The following is a 24,502-nucleotide window of genomic DNA, read 5'->3' as shown; positions in this document are numbered from 1 at the left end:
CCAGTACCTCAGACCTTTTGGCACCTGTTCACGTCTAAGGCATTCCCTGAGGTACTGATTCTCAATTTGCAGTTTTTTAAGTCTTAAACATTCTTTTTCCAAAGTTTTAAGTTTAAGATCAAAAGTACCTTGTATAATGGGTTGGTTAGTGTTGTTGGAAAAAAACAATGCTGTCCTTGTTAATCCAGTCAGTTAGATTCAAAGCATTTGTTGTGTTACGCTGTATAGATCCATTACTTTGTGTCTGCACTCTTCTGTGTGCTACCTCTAAACAAAAGGAAGTGCCTGGTGGTGTAGCAGAATTAGTTTCTTTACTACTAGTTCCTGTTTGTCGAATAGGGCTACCTTGACCTGGTGCAATACTGAAAAGGGAGTCCTGTGAAGTAGAACCAGGTTTTGTTTTTGTTTGGCTGAAATCATTCACAAAGTTGTCAATTTCATGACTCAATCCTGAAATTTGAATATTAAATGCACCTATAAGCTTGGTTAGCTTATGAATAGCCAAAGTCAGGTCTTCATGTATCTCCCTGGTGCCCCCTCCACTCTGCGAACTGGAATCCATGGTAAACCAAAAGGAGCAAAACTAAGAAAATACAAAACGAACTGGACGACCAGGAAAGTAAAAGTAAAATTTTATTGAGTGTTTTCGTCAGTTTTTAACTATGACTTCTTCAGAATAAAATCAAGTTACACATTGAGTCTTATATAACCAGTGCAATAAATCTCCCTCTAATATGTGCTTACACTGCGTGCACTGCCCACATTTAGTCATTTTTCCCAGTCTACCGGTGGTGCTACTACTATTACTACACAGTGTAAGCACATATTAGAAAGAGACAGTGTTTTACTCAAAGGTTATGGATGGGTTAGATTACTTCAGAAATATAACTGTGGCAGCAAAAAAGTCATTTATGCCAGCATTTGTCAGACCTGTGTGTGCTTCTATATCGGAAAAAACAAAAATGCTTTTAGAACCTGCATTTACCAACATATTTATGATATAAATAAATGTAATATTACAAATACATTAGCCAAACATATCAACCTTCACCCAAGTCACTATTTCAAGTTTATAGTTCTTGAACAGATCATCATTGATGAAAGGGGCAGCCCTATTGACCATTTACTGAAGTATAAAGAACTATTATGGCAATTGAGGGTCAAAGCCACCACTAGCCCAGGGCTCAATGATAGGGTTTCACTTAGCAGCTTTTTAAAATTAAAAGCAGACTTTTGCATTTAAATATTCCATGTTTTTACAACCATGACAAGAATGTTATTGGTTTTATTTGTTCTTGGCTATGAAAATATAATTACAAAGAGAGATATAATACCTATGGTCAAAATTTACATGACTTGCTAGTAAAATGCATTAAGGGAGCCTGTACCTTTAAAAGTGGATGTACTTTTTATAGCCTTTTTAATTGATTTATTGCACTGGTTATATAAGACTCAATGTGTAACTTGATTTTATTCTGAAGAAGTCATAGTTAAAAATTGACAAAAGCGCTCAATAAAATTTTACTTTTACTTTCCTGGCCGTCCAGTTCGCTTTGTATTTTCTTAGTTTTGCTCCTTTTGGTTAAGTTACATTATATACTTTGTTTGTAATAGGATGTACAAAATGTAAATCCCTATTAATATTAATACAGCTTGAATAATCATAACAAGGGACAGTCCCTTGGTTAGTCAAAATACGTTTTGTTTGTGAGAAAAAATCTTTATAGAAAACTCGTATTTTTAAATTTGGACTAGTTTTATAAGAAAAATTAGGGCTATAGTTAATATATTGATTCAACTCAGGCAATGACAAAATACACCAATTTCTTCTTTTCATAGCCTCTATATAACTACTAAACCGACTATAAGTAGTAGCATAAAACAACTTATTATTTTGATTTTTAGAAATAGCTTACAGGGGAGATGTAGATCCAAAATATGGTCTCAAGGAATTATTCCTTTCATTCATCACATTCTGATAAATATTTTCTAAAGAAGTTTTATTATAACCTCTATCTATAAATTCCTCCATCATCTCTTTTACCTGTGTAGAAAACAGGCCATCATCGGTATTCAACCGACAGACCCTACTAAGTTGTGCTTTGATAATACTATTACACACAAACTGGGCATGCATACTTTTTTATTAAGATACTTATTCCTGTGTTTCAGTTTTCTATACACTGTCGTATTCAACTACTGGTCATTGACAAAAACCTCAAAGTCAAGGAAGTCTAACCTTTCCCTTGAAAAAGTGTGTTTAAACTTCAAGAAGTTAGTGGAGCTATTTATAAGATCAGTGAACTGCAATAGCTCATTTTCACTTCCATCCCAACTTAAGAAAACATCATCCACAAATCTATAGAAAAAGAAGATCTTAGATGTATAGATAGAATTAAAAATATATGTATCCTCCCATTTTTTCAAAGCAAGATTCGCGTATGTGTTACCCATTGGGGTGCCTTTGGAAACTCCAGTTAACTGACGATAAAACTTATCATCAAATAAGAACACATTGTTCAACACAATATGTAATAATTCACATATAGTCTCAATTTCATGGTCACCGTTTTCCATCCACTTCAACCAAGAGATCACGAATAGCATTTATTCCATAATCCTGAGGAATCACCATAAAAAGTGAGGCAATATCTAAAGTTACCAAAAGATAATTCTCAACCTGATTCATATTGTATCATACAAAAAGCTGGGTCAAAAAATCACCTGTATCCCTAATAAAGCTTTTAGCATGCTTTCAGTAACCACTCAAAACAGATTGCAAGTATAGTGATACAAATTCAGTAACCGATTCCCCCTCCAGAGACTATTGGTCTCATTGGGGGAATATACAAAGATTTATGTATCTTTGGGAGACCATAAAGTCTAGGTGTAACAGGACAAGGGACACTGAAATAATGAAATAACTCAAGTGAAATATCACCATTAATTTGTAACTTATATATCAATAAATTGACATTCTGAATACATTTTCGTACATCAGCAGTAGTAATTTGTTTAAAAGCATTAATGTCATTTAGAACATCATTAACTTGAGTAAAATACATTTCACGATCCATGAGGACAACAGCGCCACCCTTATCAGCCTCTTTTATAATAATATTCAGTTTACTTTGCAGTCCCAACAATGCCTTATATTCACTTAAAGACAGATTAAAAAATCTCTTACAGACAGGACACCGTTCAAAAAAGGTGTGAATCTGACTTTCACATATCTCATTGAATGCTGTAATGAAAGGGTGGCTAACAGGGATAAAAGTACTAGATCTTTTGTTAACACTTGATGGTAATTCAGCAGCAACACCAAAACACAATTTCAGATTTAAATTATGGCAAAACATTTTTAAGTCAGTCAAAACATTGGTAAGTGAATCAGATTTTGAAAGAGTAAATTTAATACCTTTATTCAAAAGGGAAATATCTGATTCTGTCAAAATATAAGAACTTAGATTCACAATCAAGCCAAAATAAAAAGTTCTTACTGTTTGGTGTGGCTGCGGGTCTGTGGGCGCCGTTTGTAGCTCCCTTCTCTCATTCTTGTCTGTGGCCTCCCTCGGGAATGCCTCATCTGTTGCATACTGACATCTTCCAGTAACTTGGGATTGATCACCATAGAAACTTCTGGTAACTTGGATTCAGGATTATGGAATAAATGCTATTCGTGATCTCTTGGTTGAAGTGAGTGAAAAAGGTGACCGTGAAATTGAGACTATATGTGAATTGCTACATATTGTGTTGGAGAGCAATGTGTTCTTATTTGATGATAAGTTTTATCGTCAGTTAACTGGGGTTGCCATGGGCACCCCAATGGGCAACACATACACGAATCTTGCTTTGAAAAAATGGGAGGATACATACATTTTTAATTTTGTCTCTACATCTAAGATCTTGTTTTTCCATAAATTTGTGGATGATGTTTTCTTAATTTGTGATGAAAGTGAAAATGAGCTATTGCAGTTCACTGATCTTATAAATAGCTCCACTAACTTCTTAAAGTTTAAACTCACTTTTTCAAGGGAAAGGTTAAACTTCCTTGACATTGAGGTTTTTGTCAATGACCAGGGTTGAATACGACAGAGTATAGAAAACCATCACTCAGGAATAAGTATTTTAATAAAAAAGTATGCATGCCCAGTTTGTGTTTAATAGTATTATCAACTCACAGTTTAGTAGGGTCTGTCGGTTAAATACCAATGACAGCCTGTTTTCTACCTAGATAAAAGAAATGATGGAGGAATTTATAGATAGAGGCTATGATAAAACTTCTTTAGAAAATATTTATCAGAATGTGATGAATGAAAGGAATAATTCCTTGAGACCATATTTTGGATCTACATTTCCCCAGCAAGTTATTTCTAAAAATCGAAATAATAAGTTGTTTTAAGTTACTACTTATAGTTGGTTCAGTAGTTTTATAGAGGCTATAATAAGAAGAAATTGATGTATTTTATTGTCATTGTCTGAGTTGAAATCAAAATATTAACTATAACCCTAATTGTTCTTATGAAACCTGTCCAAATTTAAAAAGACAGCTTTGCTATAAAGATTTTTTTTTCTCACAAACAAAACCTATTTTGACTAAACAAGGGACTGTCCCTTGTTATGATTGTTCAAACTGTATTAATATTAATATGGATTTACATTTTGTACATCCTATTACAAAGTATATAATGTAAGTTGTTATGCCAATTATAATACTAGTAATATTGTCTACTTAACCACCTGCAAAGTTTGTCCTGCATTTTATGTAGGAACATCAACTCGTAGGTTCAGGGAGAGAATGGTGGAACATAAATCTGAGATACATAGGGGCATTATTACTAATGCATTAGCACAACACTTTAGGGACTATGGAGATACTCATATCTTTTTCTTTTAGAGTTTTAGGTGTGGTTTTGAAAAGTGCAAGGGGTGGTGATTTGAATAATAAATTGGAAACAAGAGAATATGAGTGGATTTTGTGCTTAAATACTGACCACCCCCCTGGTGTAAATAAAACGGTCTCTTTAAAACCTATCTTAAAATTTAAACAAATGTGTTTAAAATGATCCCTTGTTTAATTAATTCGTAGTGATTTTTTATTGGCTGTGTATTTACCATGTGGTGTTTTATGACTTGTATTTTAATGTGTCCTTGATTTTAATTCTTTGTACTGATGAAGGATTTTATCCAAAAGCTTTACCATTAAAGCCTTGACGTTGTAAATACACTTTTTTGTCTTTTGATCAACTGTTTTTCATGTTTTTACTTTATCACGTTCTGTAGTTGTTTAACAGTTCTGCTGTCTCCAGTGGGGTTTTTTTTTGTCTTTTTTTTAGGCCCTGTGTGCACTGCGCACACCCGTTTAGCTAAAGTAAACACTTTTAAGCAGAACTGACCCGTTCTAGATGCAAACACACTCTGCATATTATGGAATAGGGATATACAGCCTCAGACACACCCCCTGCCTTAGCTGCACTTAGCTAAGGGCAAACACAGGCCACTGAGCTCCAATATGCTTACAGCATTCATAACACTCCCCTTTTTCATGTTAACTGCTCCTCCTGTCTACACTGGTGTTGGAGTACCTACACGGTTAGGTGCAGTCTGACAATTAGAAGAAATCTGTGATTCAATACTAGTCCCCTCATTTGCATACCCCACTGCCTTACTCCTGTGTTACCACACTTACACTGAGCCTTTCCCCCTTCGTAACCACTATTCCCTGGTATTGTTTTCATTCTGCATACCATTGTCTATAATGTCAAAATTCAGATTTCTCTCAAAATTGCTTTTTCCCCTTTTTTTAAATTTTCGGCACAATCCCGTTTGCCCGCTGCTGCCCTATGCTTAAACGTCTGAGATCGACAAAAAAAAAACTTTTATTTTATAAAAAGTAAACTATTTTTCATGGCAGTGGCCATGTATTTGGCCATTGGCATGCCTAATTAAGGGACTTCATGCTTTCTTTGAGGCTGTCATGCCTCCATTTTCTATTTTGCAGAAATGTATTTAGCTAATAGCCGAATAGATTTCTGCACCATACATTGCTCCTGTACAGAGACCTGCCTACTTCCTGAATCACTAATTCAGCTCATTTACATGGTTTTCACTGGAAAATGAGCTGATTAGCATGCTGCAGGGCTTTCTGTGCAGGAACAGTGTAGGGAGCTCCTGCACATGCAAATGGGGCATTCCTGCATCGCCTGGCGGCCATATTCTGTGCAGAAGCACCTACACTGCTCCTGCATGGAAAAAAACACATTTGTGAATCCTGGGGACAGTGTTTATGTGCATTTGGGTGTCTTTGTGTCTGTAGGTGAGCATGTGTGAGTATTTATTTAAGTGTGTATGTGAAAGAGACTGTGTGAAGACTAACTTTAGAAGACTAGGTCAGGGCCATAAAAGTAATATTCCTGCACATATTTTACATTACAGTCTGTTAATTCAGCAAAGAAGATAGCTCAAGTGACTATTATGACATTTAATGAGAAAATAAATCACAGTACAAGTGATATATAGGGGAATTAGTTAAATTCACAGAAGGGAAACAAAAAATGATAATTTTAATTTAAGTCTGTCTAAACAGGGAATGTTTGTGAGACAGATATTTTCGTTAATAGAAAATGAGAATTTACAAAAATATCTAGCTCATTGTGAAGTGAAGTGTTACAAAAGAAAAAGACAGTGCAATAAGATATTCGGTTAGAATGTTTGGGTATTGTGTAGTTTATTCACTATATAGGCTGCGATTCATCATAAAATAATGCACTACCAGAATAAGATCACCCTATATTAAAACACTGTTTTCTATTTATATTCTGCTCTGTCTGGTACTAAGCAATAACGATTTTTACTGCGATGTTCTTTGAGTCAGTTTTGTTTTCTGCTTTCTACTCTTTCCAGTACACCATTCCAGAATGAGTCATTGAGCCATGGCCCAACAACAATCCAAATAATGAAAAATCCATTGGATATTTTTGATTCTTCCCCCTGATAAACGCTGGGAAACAAGCTCCTTAACTGCACATCATTTTGATTTTTTGTTTACCATAGTACTACAGACAGAAAATTAAAGGTTCAAATTAACATTATAGTTGGATAAAGGATAAAGGCTCTTTCATGTTATGTTACACACACACACACACACACACACACACACACACACACACACACACACACACACACACACACACACACACATATATATATATGTATATATTTATACACACACACACACACACACACACACACACACACACACACACACACACACACACACACACACACACACACACACACACTACACTTGACCTTAGAAAAAAGACTGATAAGTTCTCTTTTTTTACAATCTTTTGAAATGTGCATGTACAATTTGCTTCAGTGTTAGTCAAACTTGTACATTTGCCTTAATGGCTGGACCTGACTCATATCTCTTGTGTCTTGTTTCAGCTAAATTCAGTTTCCTCAACCATCCAAATGGGAACTTGAGACTGGTATTTCCCATAAGGTTTTTTTTTAATCCCTTTCCATTTAAACAGTTTGACAGCAGAGTATTTATCAAAACATTTCACAGTGGCATATCCCTGATTCTGCCTTCACACAGTTCCTGAGCTCTACCAGTACAAGTCTCACACAAATAAATGATCATTCGTATAAAATGCAGATTTCTGAGCATTTGACATTGACTATGTGTAGACTTTTTCAATGAGGTATAGTCTTTACACTACAATATTTCCACATTAAGGAACTCAAGTAGTACAAAACAGGAAGAACACTAAAAATAGTCAATGTAATGACAAATGCTGGGAACAACTGCATAAGGAAAGATAGCACAAGACAGTTCCTCTGAATAAACATATACAACACTGTTTTACAGGTAATGGGAATTGCTGTATAGCAGACATATATGGGTATAACTTATTCATTTTGGTGGGCAGATAAAATGCAAAAGTATTAAAGCTTTGTCCTTATGTGTAACATTCATCAAAGGCCAAAAGGCAATATGTTAGTTTTACTGAAAACTTCGGAAGCATGCAGTAATGCTTGCCATATACTTTGTCAGTGTGCTTTAAATTTTTTTTTCATGTGAAATGTCACTTTATTCTACATCAAAAGATCGCTTCTTAGATAGAGCACAAATTAAAGATCACTTTTAGCTGAATCTTCCATGATGGTATTTAGGAGCATAACGTGTCACACTGAGATTGCTGTATGCATGAAACCACTCTGCTGTGTAATATAGACTTTTTTGGTTAATCCCTCATGTACAGCCAGCTATTTTTGCATCCAGTGTTTTAGCTGCCTTTGTCACTGGTAAGAGCCATCACTGAATTTCATCTCTTCTACTGACCAAAGATCTGTCCAACCTCGGTGATGAGGTGACATCCAGAGAGCTCTGTTGGCACTTTCTCTTGTCAGGAAGAGTTCTACTCTTTCAGGTCAAACTGCTTTACAGTTCCCAGAGGGTATTTATGCCCTTGTGGAAGGGGTTAAGCAGCCTTGGGTATCCATCATACACTGACAAATACAGAAAATGGTATGTGGAGAAATGGAAGGCTATACTCTCTTTTCAGATGTGTCAACTTCCTATAGACCAATGTGCCATGAAGCGAAAGCTAGGAGTAACACTACTCACGCCTCAGGATGGTGCAAGTCTCACAGTCAAGTTACCTGTTTGCCTCACTATTGCTGATAGCTTCATCTCCCAGTCTGCATAAGGTAACAAACAATGACCAGCCATCCTGGAATGTCATACCATCTATCCTCCGTAGCAGCAAAGACATATCATTCCTCTTATCTCTCCACCAAATCCAACAGGCATGCGAGGTGTTAGTCAAACTCAGATCACCTGTGTTATAGAGCTTTATTGCTCTACACCAACATAGCTGGCATAATGCAGCATATTTACTTGAAGAAGTTTTTTCTTTTTAATCTAAGCCTACCATTTCTGATACAGTGGGATCACTGTTTGTGCAAGACTACTGTGCACTTTAATGATGAGATTCTCCTTTCTGCTTTCCTTTGTGAAATCATGTCAACCATGGTATTCATATATATAAGTAAAGAGTAAGAAAGTGCTGATTATGTTTCTAGTGGGATTTTAATGAATGAAACTACTGTAAATCATTTGTGATTGACAAACTGTTTTCAACAGTTTTTTCACTGAAGGATTATAAGGGAAGATGCAATAGTACTAGGATATAGCAAGACATCCCCTTGGACCAGAATCTTTGGTATTATCATTCATCTTCATAGGTCATAGGTTCATAGGTGCATACTAGGTTAATGACCACTAAGGCCACTGTAAGCCTAGTCATACAACCCAAATGTGACCCACAAATCTGATTTATATAGAGGGTGATTTACTAACTACCTCCTTCCATCAGAGACACAGACCCAGACGAGGGGTGAATTTCTGATTACCATTCCATTCATCCAATTTGCACTTAAATAGTGATAAGGAGGAACTCTGCTTCACATGGATAGGATAGGGGGGCCTGTTCTAGAGAAAGAGAATTCTCTGAGAAACATATCTGTCTCTCCACCAAGTCTTATTTATGTTGCAAGCAAAATTTAGATCTTTTAATCTAGTAATTCTGGTATTGTTTGTTTTGCAGATGTGCAGAAGGCTCAACAAAACAGGGTCTAGGTATGCCTTGTATGGCAGGGAAGTATCACCTCTCAGAAGTCTGCATGATACCGATAAAGACACAGAACTTTGTAGCAATCAGCGCAGGACATTGTGTTTACTCCCTGTATTCTTTTTGCAAGGAATCTTTGTGGATGTTCCATTTGCTGCATTTGTCTGATCAGGTATATACCAAAGGGGGCATTATACTCTATCCTCTATGATGACAGCTGAGTACAGTAGTATGATGAAATCTCTGGACCTAGATGCCATGCCCTTGCTGATAAGTTGAGCAACATAAAAGGATTTCCTTACTATCTTGGACACATGTTGGTCAAATGATAGGTTACTCTCTACATGAGTTCCAGGATCCCTGATTACTGAATAAAATTGTACTTGTGCTTTATTGATGATGTAGCTACCTGGGGTGGCAGACATCCCAAAAGGAAATATAATGCATTTCTTGGTATTGAGTTTTAGGCCATGGCTGTGGCACAATTGATTGTCTGTGTTAGACCTTCCTGAAAGGTGTTTTCATCTTGAGGGAGGTTCAGTGACTGATTCCAGTTTACAATCATCTGTAAACTTGGTTAGCCAGAGGCTTTTGACATTGAGTGGGCTCAGCATAGAACACTAGGGGATTCCACTAGTGAATGGACTCTTTGTGGAGGTGGTCTCACTGATTCTAACATTCAGTGTCTGTAAACCAGATAACTATCCAGTGTTGACAATGCCTGAATAGTATATTGTATCAATTGCTTTAGCCAGGTCTAGGTAGGCAGTATGCACTGTTGTCCCCTCATCCATTGCCATATTGACCTTTTGCAAGAAGTCCTTCATTTGACAAAGCCGAACTGGGATGGATCCAATGTCTGGACGTCTCCTATTTCCTTTTTGATAATTTATATATTAATTCTTTTGATGGCATTGCCAGTAAGGCTAGTGAGACTAATGGGTCTCTGATTTACGGTATATATTAAAGGTCCTTCCTTATGAAGGGGGGTGACTGTCGCAGCCCTCTAGTCATGTGTCATAAAGCCTGTTTTTAGACTGTAGTTAAATAATGACTCCAGGGGTCCTGATAAGTCATATTTTAGATTCTTCAGGAAGCATTCTGTGATGTTATTGGGGCGCATTGAGGCTGTGTTTTTGGCTTTAGTGAGTGCAGCCAGTACATGCTCCTTAGTTATTTTTGGAAGGGTTATGTTTGAGGATATTTGTTTGGGGATGGCAGGGGGTGAGAGGAGGTAAAGTTGGAACTGAATTTGTATGTTAACAGGTTTGAAGTATTGCCAGGATCAGTGAATGTGGCACCATTAACCACCAGTTCAGCACATTGCAGTGTGCTGAACTTGAGGTTTCTGATACAGCTGTAGAAGGCCTTATGGTCATCTTTCACCTGGGAGGCTATCTTAACCTCAAAGTTGGCTTTGCTTGACGTAATTAGCTCTCTTAGTTGCCTATTTAGTTTGATGAGAGAGTTTTTGTCTTAATGGAAATTACTTTTCCTGATTTTTGCCATATTTTACAAACTGTCATGTTCTTGGGGTTGGGAAGGACACTGAATTTTGACAAACCATCATTTAATAAAAAGTAATTTGTCTTGGAATAGTTCCTAACTGTTACTGACTTTAATGGGATTACAGAGTTGATTTTGATTTTTAAGGAGACAGCTTTATGGCTGGACCATACCAGAGATGACAATACATTGGAGGGGGGGGTACAGCATTCTTCCATATTTGTGAGCATGAGGTCTAATATGTTGGAGCCTCTAGTGGGCACATTCACTATCTGGTCAAGGGTGTTTGCATTTACAAAGTCCAGCAACTTCTCTGCCTGTAGATTTGAGGTGATGTAGGATTCCCAGTCTATAGAGAGTTAATTAAAGTCTCCCATGAATAGGGTGTTAAGTTAGATGGAAATTGTCTGCAGTAGGTCAAGGTATGCATTGAGAGGTTCTTGGGACATGGAGGGTGACCTACAACTGTTGAAGATATGGTATGGGATTTTATCTATGGTGAACTGCACTTGTAGGAACTCCAGCACAACATCCTGTTTGACCCCCCTAGAAGTATGCTTGTTATTGAAGTATATTGAGACACCTCCACCGTTAGCCCATGTCTGTGCAGCTAATGGTCTAAAAGTGTGGAAGGCAATAACACTTTGCACTACTGGAGTACTCTCTGCTATGCTAAACCTCTGTGACTTGCTCAGATGTCTACATTACCGAGTGTGAGGAAGGACTGGAGGAAGAGTAGATTTTCTTTTAGGCTCCAGACATTGAGCAGTAACACCTTGAGGTTAAGTTGAGTTGATTTGCTTTATTAGTAGGTTTGCAATTTGGCATTGCCTAAAAAAAGGCAATATGGGGGCAGATAAAATTTTAGCTAGTATTCAAAAGCATAGAGGGGAAAGGTGCAGACCATCCTTGGGAAAGGAGTGTCAACCATGTCCTCTCAAGCTGACAAAGATGGGATCCACCTAGAATGACACCAGAGAAACAGTCAGTTGTTGAAATCAATAATTATTTGTTCATACCGCAAACTGAGACTGTAGGAATCAAACCAGGGCCTGCAGAAGGAAGTTGGTAACCACTCATACCTTTTATACAGTTCATGTTGCTGATATACTTGTTTATCTGTACAGTAAGAATTATTTGATAATACAACTATAATGCAAGTAATAAAAACCGAGTCTAAAAATTAAAACACAGGAATGCAAAAGAAAAACTATTGCCAGTGCATACTTTTATATAGTCTGGTAGTTTATAGGCACAGTAGTAATTACTTATAACTGTGACAGCAGATTGTACTATTCAATGTGTTGCCCTCTAATGTAAGACTGTGCACCTTTACGTCCAGAAAGGAGACAGGCATTAGTCTCAAAAACAGTAGAAGCGGGGAAGATATAGCATAGCTTACAATTTAAATGTATGGTTATATTAACAAGTAATGAGTAGAGGATGAACAAACATTCGGTGTGTGATCTATACTTCTAAAAGTGCATTCAGTTCTACATTTTTGTTATCTAAATGCAGATGTTGTCACTTAGGATACATGTTTTGGAAAACCATTCCAACAAACAATAAGAAGACATTCTGTCAGCTTCAGAACCCTACCTGCAACTTCACATAACACAGAGAAATGGTATGAATTTTACTTACACCCACACAATACTCTGGAAGTCAAAGGGTAGGCAATGGTGTCAAACATCATCTAATCCACAATTTCCTTAGAAGGTCCACGTGCCTTACCTTCTGCAAGCAAACCTTATGCTGTCAAGAGAAAAGTATTGTGACAGTAAATATAAACTAACAATAATCCGTCATGTTTCTACCTCCCCCAGTCAGCAGTCAGTTGTTGACAACCCAACCACGCTAGAATTCTAACAACAGCAGTAGAACAGTAGTTAATGTAGCAGAACAGTTGACTAACATGGTGAAAATGGTATCCATTAAACACTTCCTTCGGCTGTAATGATTGTGAACTTCCAAAGCAAACTCTTCTCTACTTCACTTCCTTTGCAGTACAATGGTTGAAGCTGATTTACTGTGACATTTTGAGGCTGATACTACAACAGTTACACTAGTGATCCAGTTAATGAGAAAATGTCACTGAATTGCACTTTTTTCAAAAGGCACACTGGAGCAAGGCTGCACTAAGATGCTCAGATGTTATCATTCACCCACGTGATTGTCTTTGAAGTGCATTGGATATGTGTAGGCTGCTCACTGACAACAGTGGGTGCATACACACACACATACACACACACACACACACACATACACACACACACACACACACACACACACACACACACACACACACACACACACACACACACACACACACACGCACACACACATACACACACACTCTCTGTATTTTATACGTATGCACTTTGCTTTCTGTGGCTTTAAATAGTACAAAGTCACTTGTAGTACCGAAAGCAAAGTGCATGAGCATAAAATAAAACTATGTTAAATTACTAAATCGTGAATAAACACGTCCAGTTACTTAGGAAATGGAAAGTAATTACACAGGATAAATAGTCGCGTTAGTTATAGCGATATGCTCTCTGCATTGGACAAATATGTTATCGCAATGTACTATGAAAGGCAAATGCTGTTAGTAACGCGACTGTTCACCTTGTAGACTACGTTTCAATTTGCTGACAACCTGGGGATTTTATTGAAGATATATTACTGCTACAGGGTTTTCTTTTACATATACATGTTAAACATGGTTGAGTACGGGAAGGAGTTTTCTGAAGCTGTTGGGAGCATTCTATTCGTCAGTGCGTATTTGTCAGAGATGTCACTGTCGGTAATGTGAAATTTCGATTATTTCAGTTGTCAGTTATTTCGGCTGGACGATGTGGATGTAGATCTTTTAACATGTCGATGAATTCATATGAACCCATATATATATATATATATATATATATATATATATATATATATATATTTCTTTTAATCATCAAAGAATTTTGATCAACAGAAAATTTATTAAACAATTTCATCACCGATTACTGTCATCTATATAAAAAAAAAAATCTAACTCAAGTGATTGCAAATGTAAACAAATGCTTTACTGTTGCAATCATCCAGCACAACTCAAAACATTGCCGTTATGGGCAGAGATTCATTTCAACATCCCCCCGACCATCCATGGAAAATAAATATACTAGCTCCACTGAAAGAGGAAAAATCCTAAAGTGTGTTATAGCTGAGTTGCTGAAGTTAAACTGTAATATAATCTGACCATTTTCACCACTGAAGAACATTACTAAAAACAGCAGCATGCAATAAATGTATGCTATGATGAAACCAATGGCAGAAAAGGATTGAGGCATAGGTTATACGGCCAAATCAAAAACGTATGATTATGCCATTCACATCTGACACCACCCTGGCACACCATGAATTCAACAGAAAATATATACTGTTATCAAATCCTGTGGAGCTGACTTAGTGTCCATCAGTGCATGTCATGTAATTGCAGAAATGTGCATCAACATGAATATGCTACCATGTCCCTTGAATGTGACAGGGCTCCCCAATGGTGCTCTAAGGAATTAAGAATGTTTCTGTACATTTGAGTTGGGGTTTGTATAATGGTTAAGGTGTTTACCTCACAGACACAAGGTACAGGTTTGATTCTCATCTTTGTAGCTTAAAATGGCCCACATGGGAAGCTTGACTATTACTTACCTATGAACAATAATGTGCAGAGGTTACCACAGAACCTGCTCTGGATCTTTTATGAAGGTCACCAATATAAGATGAATGCTGGTACTACTTTACCAGGGTAGTGACTGCTGCAAAAGGCATCACTTTCTCATGAAATCAGTGCCTGCACCCCTAGAGTGATGTCAGGAGGTGCCAACTTGACCTTCTACACCAATGGAAAGAAGAGGTAAGAGACAAGTGTCCTCATTCCTACAGAAAGTACACACAACAGATGCATTTTAGTGAAATATAATTCATTACTGTCAGCCAATTGTAGAATATATGTTTCATGTAAATCTTTATTTTCTTTCATGTTTTCCAGCTTTGTAGCAGACTGAGGGGATCTGTCTCCACTTTTATATTTGTATGAACTGTCTTGTTAAATGCACAGGTAAATCTTTTAGTATAACATCATGCAGTTGTCATAGCAACAGATTTCTCTAAGTAATAAGTACTGATCCACACATTACCTGCAGGAATAGACACCCCTGAACATACCTGCACTATCTATAAGGGAGGAGATGCTGTCCCTCTCATTGGACTGTGTTAGGTGCCCACACTACCACACTAGGGATCATATGATTGTGATGGCTTGCTTCCCAGCATGCCAATGCCTTCTCTAATGCACATGTATGGATTTGGTCTGCTATCGTGATATATGCACTAGCAGAGCTCTGACAGTCCTACATGCCATAGCAGTCACATTTCTCCAAATTCTGCAGCTTGTTTTTGTATATAAATTTTTCCCTTTCCTCCTTTAAGAAGACCTTTTTTTATACATGTCAATGAACCATGCCATCTGTGTGAGTGGTGTGGTGGAAGATGCTTCAGCTGAAAATAAATCATTGTATTCCATTTTCCTGCAGTTATGTATCTTCTGATGTCATAGTGACGTTGCATTGTAAAATCTATATCTGTCATACATGGTACTGCTAATGACATAATATCAGATGTTGGTCCTCAAATGATGAGCCAAAAGTTTATTAAGTTTATGAGCTGACTGAAACTAAACAACATCTCAAGTCTTAGGTGTCCACTGACCAATGAGCAGGAGGAATGAATGGTACAAACATCAGAAATAATGAGAATTTAGACTCTTTGAATATTATATTAAATTAAATTATATTTAATATTATATATTATATATTATATTAAATTAAATTCCAAAGACATGCATCTGGAGCATTTCTCCCCGGGCCTTCGCTGAAAACAGACTCTGTGGAACCTAGTCGGACTTTCCCGGTCAACAAATGTTAAATAAATAAATAAATAAATAAAATATTTATTATTTCTAAAATACTGGGACATGCCTCTGTAAGCTGAGTGTTTTTCTTCAACACAGCACTTAATGGGTAGGTGACTAAAGTCTGTGCTACTACATTAAATGCTACTTCTAGCATATGACAGTAATATCTCATTCTCATTGTTAGTACCAGATGGTAATATCTCATTTTTGTTATTAATACCTGACATTGATATGTCCTTGTCACTGAGAGTACTTTGCAGTAATACCTCATTGTCATTCATAGTACCTGACAGTAATATCTATATGTCATTGATAGTAATTGACAGTAAAACTGTTGTAATATCAACAAATAAACATAAATTTTACTATAATATATCATCACTAAACCTTCCCGTGTTACAAAAAGACAAGAAACGAGTAAGGACAAGTGTTGATTTAGATCTTTCACATATGCCAGCAAATGTGACCTGCTCTTTGGAATAACATAACTATATTTGATTCAGGGTCCTGGTTGTAGATAATTAACATGAAACAATTAGACAGCAAAAAAAAAAAAAAAAAAAAAAAAAAAAGACGAGATGGCTGGTTAAGGTCTTCGCCTCCCATGCGCAAGGTACAAGGTTCGATCCTGACCTCCAACCAATGCCTGTTTGGAGTTTGCATGTTCTCCCTGGGTCTCCGTGGGGTTTCTCCCTTGTCCAAAAAACATGCTGAGTGTTTCCTGAAAAACATGCTGAGTGTTTCCATCTCAAACTCACCAATGAATGGAGCTGTTGGCAGCAGCACATACTCTACATGGTGCCCTATAGGGGGAAGAGCTGTATAGACCAACCGCTTAGGGTATCTACTGTGGTGTGCAGTATCCTCATGATAGGAGAACATGGATCACAGACTGTGCACTGTGGCAAGGCTAGCCACTTGACTGTGTAAAATATGGCTCTATGTGATTTGTTCATGTTGACTAATGTCGCCAAAAATAGGCATGGGTAGTTACTGGTGATAAGTTGGTTGAGGATCTGACCCTCTCCAGGGACCCATGCTAATGGAGGGAGGGGGTATATGTGCCCCTATTGGCCAGTGTGTGCCTGCCATAAAGCTACTGGCTGGCCTAGTTGCGTTACCTGGGATAGCTCTGTTGAGTGAAAGCTGGAAGTAAAATCAACTTGCCAAACATAAACTGAAAATTGTTATGCTTAATGTGTGGAATGACATAATGATACGGAGGAGGCTGGACATCCTATGTATCCAGGAGACATAATGGGCAGTGCAGCAAAGCCACTCGGCTTGGGATCCAGAGTCTACTACTCAGGTGGAGGGCAGGCTAGAAATGGTGTAGGAATTGTAGTACGAGAGAGGCTTCAGAAGGCAGGATATCATCAGAATTAATGACAGACTCATGGCAGTCAGACGTGAGTCAGAATCCAATGTAATGATAGGGCATTATTCACAGTAGTCCTGTGACAGTGAGGAAAAGAGTGCATTCAGACAGCAGTTGCAGGACCTACTAGATAAAGCAGGACAACGTGAATTGGTGTTGATAATGGGTGACTTGAATGCACATATCGGGACAGACAGAACAAGATATGAGAGGACTGCCTGGGTCCACATGGGTGGGGCAACAGGAATAAAGAAGGAGAAGCCATTCTAGACTTCTGTCTGGCAAATGGCAACACAGTCACAAGATTGTAGTCAACATGCAACTCAGGTAGACTTCCTCCTAGTAAGCAAAAGGCACTGGGGCAGAATCGATGATTGCAAAGTCATCCCCATGCAACATAAATCACTAGTCGCCACAATCAGCTGTAAGCAGTGGTCAAAGAAGCCTCTAAGGTCAACAGTGACCAGGCTGAAGGCCCAGAAGTTGACTGGAGAGAAAGTACAACAGTTCAAGGAATTACTCAGAGCTCTAGCACCCCAAGAAGAGGAGGTGGAGTTGAGGAAGAATGGCAGTGCCTAAAAACAGCATGTGTTAGGACTACAGAAAACATATGTGGCTGAGCCAGGTATGGAAATAAGGTACATAAGGAAAGCTGGTGGTGGTGGAATGCAGAAGTCCAGGAAGTCATCAAAAGAAAAAAGCAGTACAGGCAGAAAGACTAGGAAGGACTACTGGTTGGCTAAAAAAGCAAAGAATAGGGCATCAGAGGCACTGTACCAACTTCTGGAAAGTGACTCAGTAAGGGGCACAAAGAAACTATATCAGGTTGCAAGGCAAAGACAGAAAGATAAAGAAGATAGTCAGTCACTCTTTATAAGGGATGCCAGCAACAACCTGCTCACCATCCCAGAGGACATCAAAGGCAGATGGAAGGAGTATTTCCAGCAGCTTCTGAATGAAAACCCCTGTACTGCCGCCTACAATGAGAGAAGAATAGGAGCCCACCCTAGAAGTAAGAACAGCACTAAAGAAGATGACGTCAGGGAAAGCAGCAGGCTCAGATGAGGTCACAGCAGATATGATAAAGATGCTGGGTGAGATAGGGGAGAAATAGCTCCTGAGGGTACTAATAGCAGTGTGGACAGAAAGGTGTATCCCAGATGACTGGAGAATAAACTTACTCATGCCAGTGTGCAAGAACAAAGGGGACATCCACAACTGTGGGCAGTAAAGAGGCACCACATGAAAGTTCTGGAGAGGGTGATTGATAAACGGATACACAGAGTAGTAGAATGTAAGATGGGAGATGAGCAGTTTGGATTCAGCTCAGGATGCAGCACAACTGACCCAATGTTTGCATTGAGACAGATACTTGAGAAGAAGCTAGAGATGAGGAAAGAGTCCACCTGGGCATTCCTAGATTTGGAGAAAGCATATGACAAGGTCCCAAGAAAGCAGATCTGGGCAGTACTGCTGTAGTTTGAAGTCCCAGAAACATTGGTAGAATAAGTGTAGGCTATGTACAAGGACCCAATGACTCAAGTACGGATGGGGTTCGGCCTCACAGAGGGGTTCCCAGTGGGTGTGGGTGTACATCAGGGTTCAGCTCTGGCCCATTGCTGTTCATACTGGTGATGGACTGCATTAGCAAGCCAGGTTGGAGGGGACAGATCAACAAAGCTGCTGTATGCAGATGATGTGGTGGTACAGGCAGACTGAGCTAGAACTTCAACAAAGGATAGGAGAATGGAATTCAAATCTGAAGGCACATGTGATGAAACTAAGCACAGATTAGATGGTGGTAATGACAGCAAATTGGGGAAATCAGAAGAAGCTGAGAATAGAGATAGAAGGGAAAATAGGGAAACAGGTAAACAACTTCAAGTATCTGGGAGGAGTAGTTGAGGAGAAGGGTAGTCTGAATGAAGAGGCCAAAGCTAGAATCAGAGGGGCTGCAGCCAAATGGCATAGAGTATCAGGTGTAGTCTATAACAGAAGAATGCCAAAGAAGCTGAAAAGTAAGGTGTACAAGACAGTGGTGCAACCAGTACTACTGTATGGTACAGAAACCTGGGCAGTAAAGGCCGAACAGTTGAAGACGCTAGAGGTAATGGAAATTAAATGCCTGAGAAAGGTGATAGGATGCACACTGTGGGCCAGATGAAGAAATTAGGGCATAAGAGCAGAAGCCAAAGTAACTCCAATTGCAGAAAAGATCAAAGAGAACAGACTATTGTGGTTTTGGTAGAAAATCAGAAGATAATCTGGTGATGAAGATTTGGGACAGACAGGAATAACAGGAAGTGACGACATCCAGCAAAGAGGTGGATGGATTGTGTGAAAAAAAATCAGCAACAGTCAGGCATGAGTGTTGAAGAGGGCAGGAGTGTGGCACTGAATCGAGAGAGTTGGCGACAGTTAACACAATACCCCGACCCCATGTAGAAAAATGGGAAAAAGGGGGCTGATGAAGATGATGATGAATTAGACATCCATTTTCTGGAGATCAACTCCAGGATTCAATAAACTCCATGCAGAAATAGTGATATTCCTGCACAGAGTGAATCGTGCCCGTTTCTTCATAGCTTTACCACCAGCACACCTTGCATATTCATGAAGGTGCACTACTGCTAAGGCTAAGTGGACACAAACACTACTCAGTCCAGGGGCTTGTTTAAGTAGTGCATGCACATTTAACATGCTTCCTGCACTCTCAAAGTGCCGTAAGGCACTTTTTAAATGCTTTTCAGTGTCTGCAGACACTGGAAGCAAATATAAATAGTAAAACAGTGTCTGCAGACACTGAAATAGCTAGGAGATCACTAAATAAATGCATGGAGGTGTGTGACAGGTACTGTCACACACTCGCTGCATTGTCAAAGTGCCATACAGCACTTTCCAAGTGCTTTCAGTATCTGCAGACACTAAAAGCAGGATGTTTAGATAGGAAGCAATGCAGGAGGTGGTGTGACAGGTACTGTCACCCCCCCCCCTTGCATTGCAAAAGTGCTGTACTGCCATACCCCTCAACTGTACAGGTTTTTGCAGAATGTCCAGATGTCTGCCTCAGATACCTCTCAACCTCTTAGAGCAAGAAATCTGGACAAAGCCATAAATAATGGGGGGGACAAAGGCCCCAAAATAGGGGCACTTTTTAAATATTGCTCTTACAAACTAGGAAATCTGATAGAATAACATGTTTTGCATTAGCAAGGATTTTATGAAGGGTATGTACTCTGAAACTCAAATGTCTGTCATTATTATCTGATTTAAACCCTAAGTGATTTGTCAATGATTTGCTAAAAAATCACAATCATATGAGAAATGAACCAAAAATATGAGGCAAAAATCTGGACATTCTGCAAAAATCTGTACAGTTGAGAAGTATGCTCATATTTCTTGTGTGTTCCCCCATATATCTGTCCCTATCTGGTAAATAGCAGAGGATTGGAGTCATTAAATAATGAGAAACATATGAGTTTAAGTCTCCACATCCTTTGGAAAAGTCATGCTAACACAAAACTTTTTATTCTACCAACGTTCTAAGTTTGTAAGAGCAATATTTAAAATCTGTCCCTATTTGTCCCCTTACAATTGCCCTTACTCTGACTGACAAGGAGTATTGATACATGTAAACAAAGTGGTTTTATTAATTTCCTTTTTTTCATTCTAAGGTATGTTTAAGCATAGCTGAGTGGGTTTGCATGTTAGGGCCCCCTGCTCAGCATTTCTTAAACATCTCATAGCAGCTAAATAAAAACGTATAGCTAAAATCTCAATGATGAGATAGCATAGTGGTTATTGTCACAGATTTGCATGCAGGCATTCACAGCTTGAGTACCAAGACAGGCACTTTAGTTTTACATGGGAAAGCATTGTTAAAATAATTTTTTCGTGTTAAATTATGTAGTAAGTGATATTTGTCACCCAGGGTAGTGTAGCTGGTCCAAAATAGAAGTGTGAGTGCATATAACATGTGAAATCACCCATGTATACACAAGTGTCCCAAACAGTATACTCACACTCTAAGGTAATGTAATGAAAGCACATAGGGGGATGTCATGCAAAGTAAATCATATACATTTAATAATATGTTAGTAATGATGAATTAATCTACAATCCTGATATATTTTTTAAATGAAAACTGAGCAATGCTAAGTAGTGCCCAGCTATGCTTAGCCAGTTTAAGCATTGCTTTGACATAAATTCTAAGCAGCAGTTAGCTCAGCCAAGCAGATATGTGCACTTTTAAGCAGTGCTTAGCATTTACCCCTTTAAGCACCATTCAACTCATCTTAGCGGATGTGCATACTGCTTAGCTAAACTTAGAATTTTCAAAATGGTCCAATTAACAGCAAAGGGTGGGAATATGGCCTTATTTAAACCATGTAGGCAGGAATACAGCCAGAACCTGTTGTAGTTCGATCTGTGCAGTAACTATGTCAGGTGTTGGAGAGGGCTCACGCTTTTGGGTGCATCATTGGGGCATTTTGGAGTCTGGGGTCATGGTTGGGCTCCTTGTATCAAACCATGATGACAAACTGCTGCAGGGCCAGTACCAAGCAGAGGCCTGGGACCATCTGGCATGTAATCTCACAAGTGCCACTGATATCCCCCGAACTGGAGAGCAGGTGCAGAATCACTATGCTGACCTAAAGTGGAGGAAGGGGGTGCTTTTGGCCCAATGGATCCAAGATGCCCAGGACAACCCTGCTCCAGCAGTTTGTAAGTATCACAGATATAGGTGTACCAGATTCTAATCTGAGTATATGATAGACAGGTATGCATAATGTTTGTTTCTCACCTCTACAGCTGCAGCGGAGAGGGCTAGTAACATTGAGGCCCATGCAAACAGACTGACATGGATGCGTCGACAGGCTGGTGAGTACAGATCTATCTTGCAGTATATAGTGGCATAAAGTATAAGGAGTACATTTTTTATTGCCAGTAGGTATAGTGTGCATTGTGTCTAATGAATTAATGATGTTTATCACACTAATATTGATCCACAGGATATCCATTAATAAAAGTGTCATTTCACTGTAATAAAAATGTATACCACAAACTGTTGTATTTACTCTGGCATGTTGCAGACATAGAATGTGTGCAGGTTTTCACAGAAAATATGGCATTGACAGCATGAAGTAACTGAGGCTGTTCTGAGAACCAGCTAGTATGCAAAACAGTAGAATGTGGAGTTGTAAAACAAGATATAAAGGACATACAAAATATTGTATGCACTAAGTTCTGAACCCTGAATAGTAATGTCTACAGTATTATAGGGTGGCCCCTGCAGCATTGCATTTTTGTGTCAACCTTTGCTTTCCAGATTGTATTATTACAAAGGATTACTACACAGTACAATAATTACCTGCCATGCATGAATGTCAGGATTACAAGGTCAGACTGTCTAACCCAGAGAGGATTAGGCAGAAATCAGTCAAGCAAAAAGCATCAATTTCTGAGTAGCTCAGTGTGATGAAAAATAGCCCTGTTGTTCATTTTAGCACACCCAGACATGGTTCAAATCCAGAGAGTGATACTGAGATATGTGCATATATACACTAAAGAAATCCTGAATATGTGTAGAAACAGTCAGAAAGTGTTAACAGATATTTTCTCCACAGGACTTACAGGTAAAGAAATGTGTGTTGTAGCTGCATGAATGGTATACTAATACAGCGTGTACAACTGTTCCACTGTCCAAACCTATATGCCTGCAAATGATAGCAGGATAGGTACATACACCATGCACTCTCCCCAAAACATATCCCTCAAGTGTCATGCTGTCACTGCTAGTGGCCACTGCTGCCAATAACCTTGGACACAGATAGGAATCCAGGGAAGTATGCCAGTAGCAGACTCATACATCAGTGCAGGGCACTCCTTCTCTGTCAAATATGCAACCCTGCCATGTACAAGCCCCTTCCAGTAATGTCACCATTGTTCTCCCATTCTGATCCATACCATGACAGGTTGGCAGTCTAATGGGTATGTATATGCTACAGAAGCTATGGGCCATAGGTAGATGTAAAGTGATGGCAGACCTGTAGAGTACTGAGCAGTACTGTTGTGTAAAATAGAAGCCTATACAGTTGTTAATGGACTTTTTTCTCTCCACCACTCCTCATCTGAATCAGTAATTATTATTCATATACTACGGGTCTGTTGTCAAAACCTATTGTTGGGACATGTATTCTATTATTATTCATATATTTAATTGGTTGCATATTAATATACCTTGTTGAAATACTATTACTGGTGGCCTGTTGCCATCAATGTAACTTGCATGCTGCTAAAATGCTTACTGTTGTTCCATGTATCTATGTGTTCTGTTTGCTATGCAACTGTTTCATATCTGCTGGTTTGGGTTAACTGAAACACCCATGCATGCGGTTATAACTAATTTTGAATTATTTTCTTCATGACTAACCTATATATCTTGGATAACCTCAACACCATATCATGGTTGGGAAGGCAGATCCCAGTGGATCCACCTCTCTCGCCTCATCTGGCCATGGCACCATACCCCAGCATGTCTGGGATCCAATCTGGAACTTCCTCGTCTGTTGGTCCTGCACCACCTTTGGGTGGAACCGCCTCAGGGGATGGGGCCCATCCTCCCACCGGGTTTAGAGAGGAGCCTGTCACCTGCCACAAGTTCTGGGGTATGGTGCACAGCATCAACCACTCTGAGTTGGTAGGATGGCTGCGCCAGATGGAGGGCCAGCTGGTGCACCTGGAGGGGCAAGCTGCCCCTGTTGTCCAGCCCCCAGCACAGCCACCTTTGGGACCATGAAGGTGCAGTGCTGACTGCCCATGAGCGGGGATCTCAGTCCCACTGTATCCATTTGGAGGTTCTTGGGCTTCTGATTCCTAACCACCCTCCCTGTCCAAGGTGTTTACCCCGCATGTGTCATATAATGCCCCTGTCTGCTGTCTTGTGTGTCATTTCTGTCAGTGAATGCAACTTATCCTACCCAACCTACCTCCCCAAACATACCTAGAGCCCTTCCCCAA

Source organism: Protopterus annectens, chromosome 7.part0, assembly GCF_019279795.1.
Source record: "Protopterus annectens isolate FY-2018-M chromosome 7.part0, PAN1.0, whole genome shotgun sequence".
NCBI classification, from domain to species: domain Eukaryota; kingdom Metazoa; phylum Chordata; order Ceratodontiformes; family Protopteridae; genus Protopterus; species Protopterus annectens.
The sequence above is the reverse complement of the archived record's forward strand: the minus strand, read 5'-3'. Positions refer to the sequence as shown.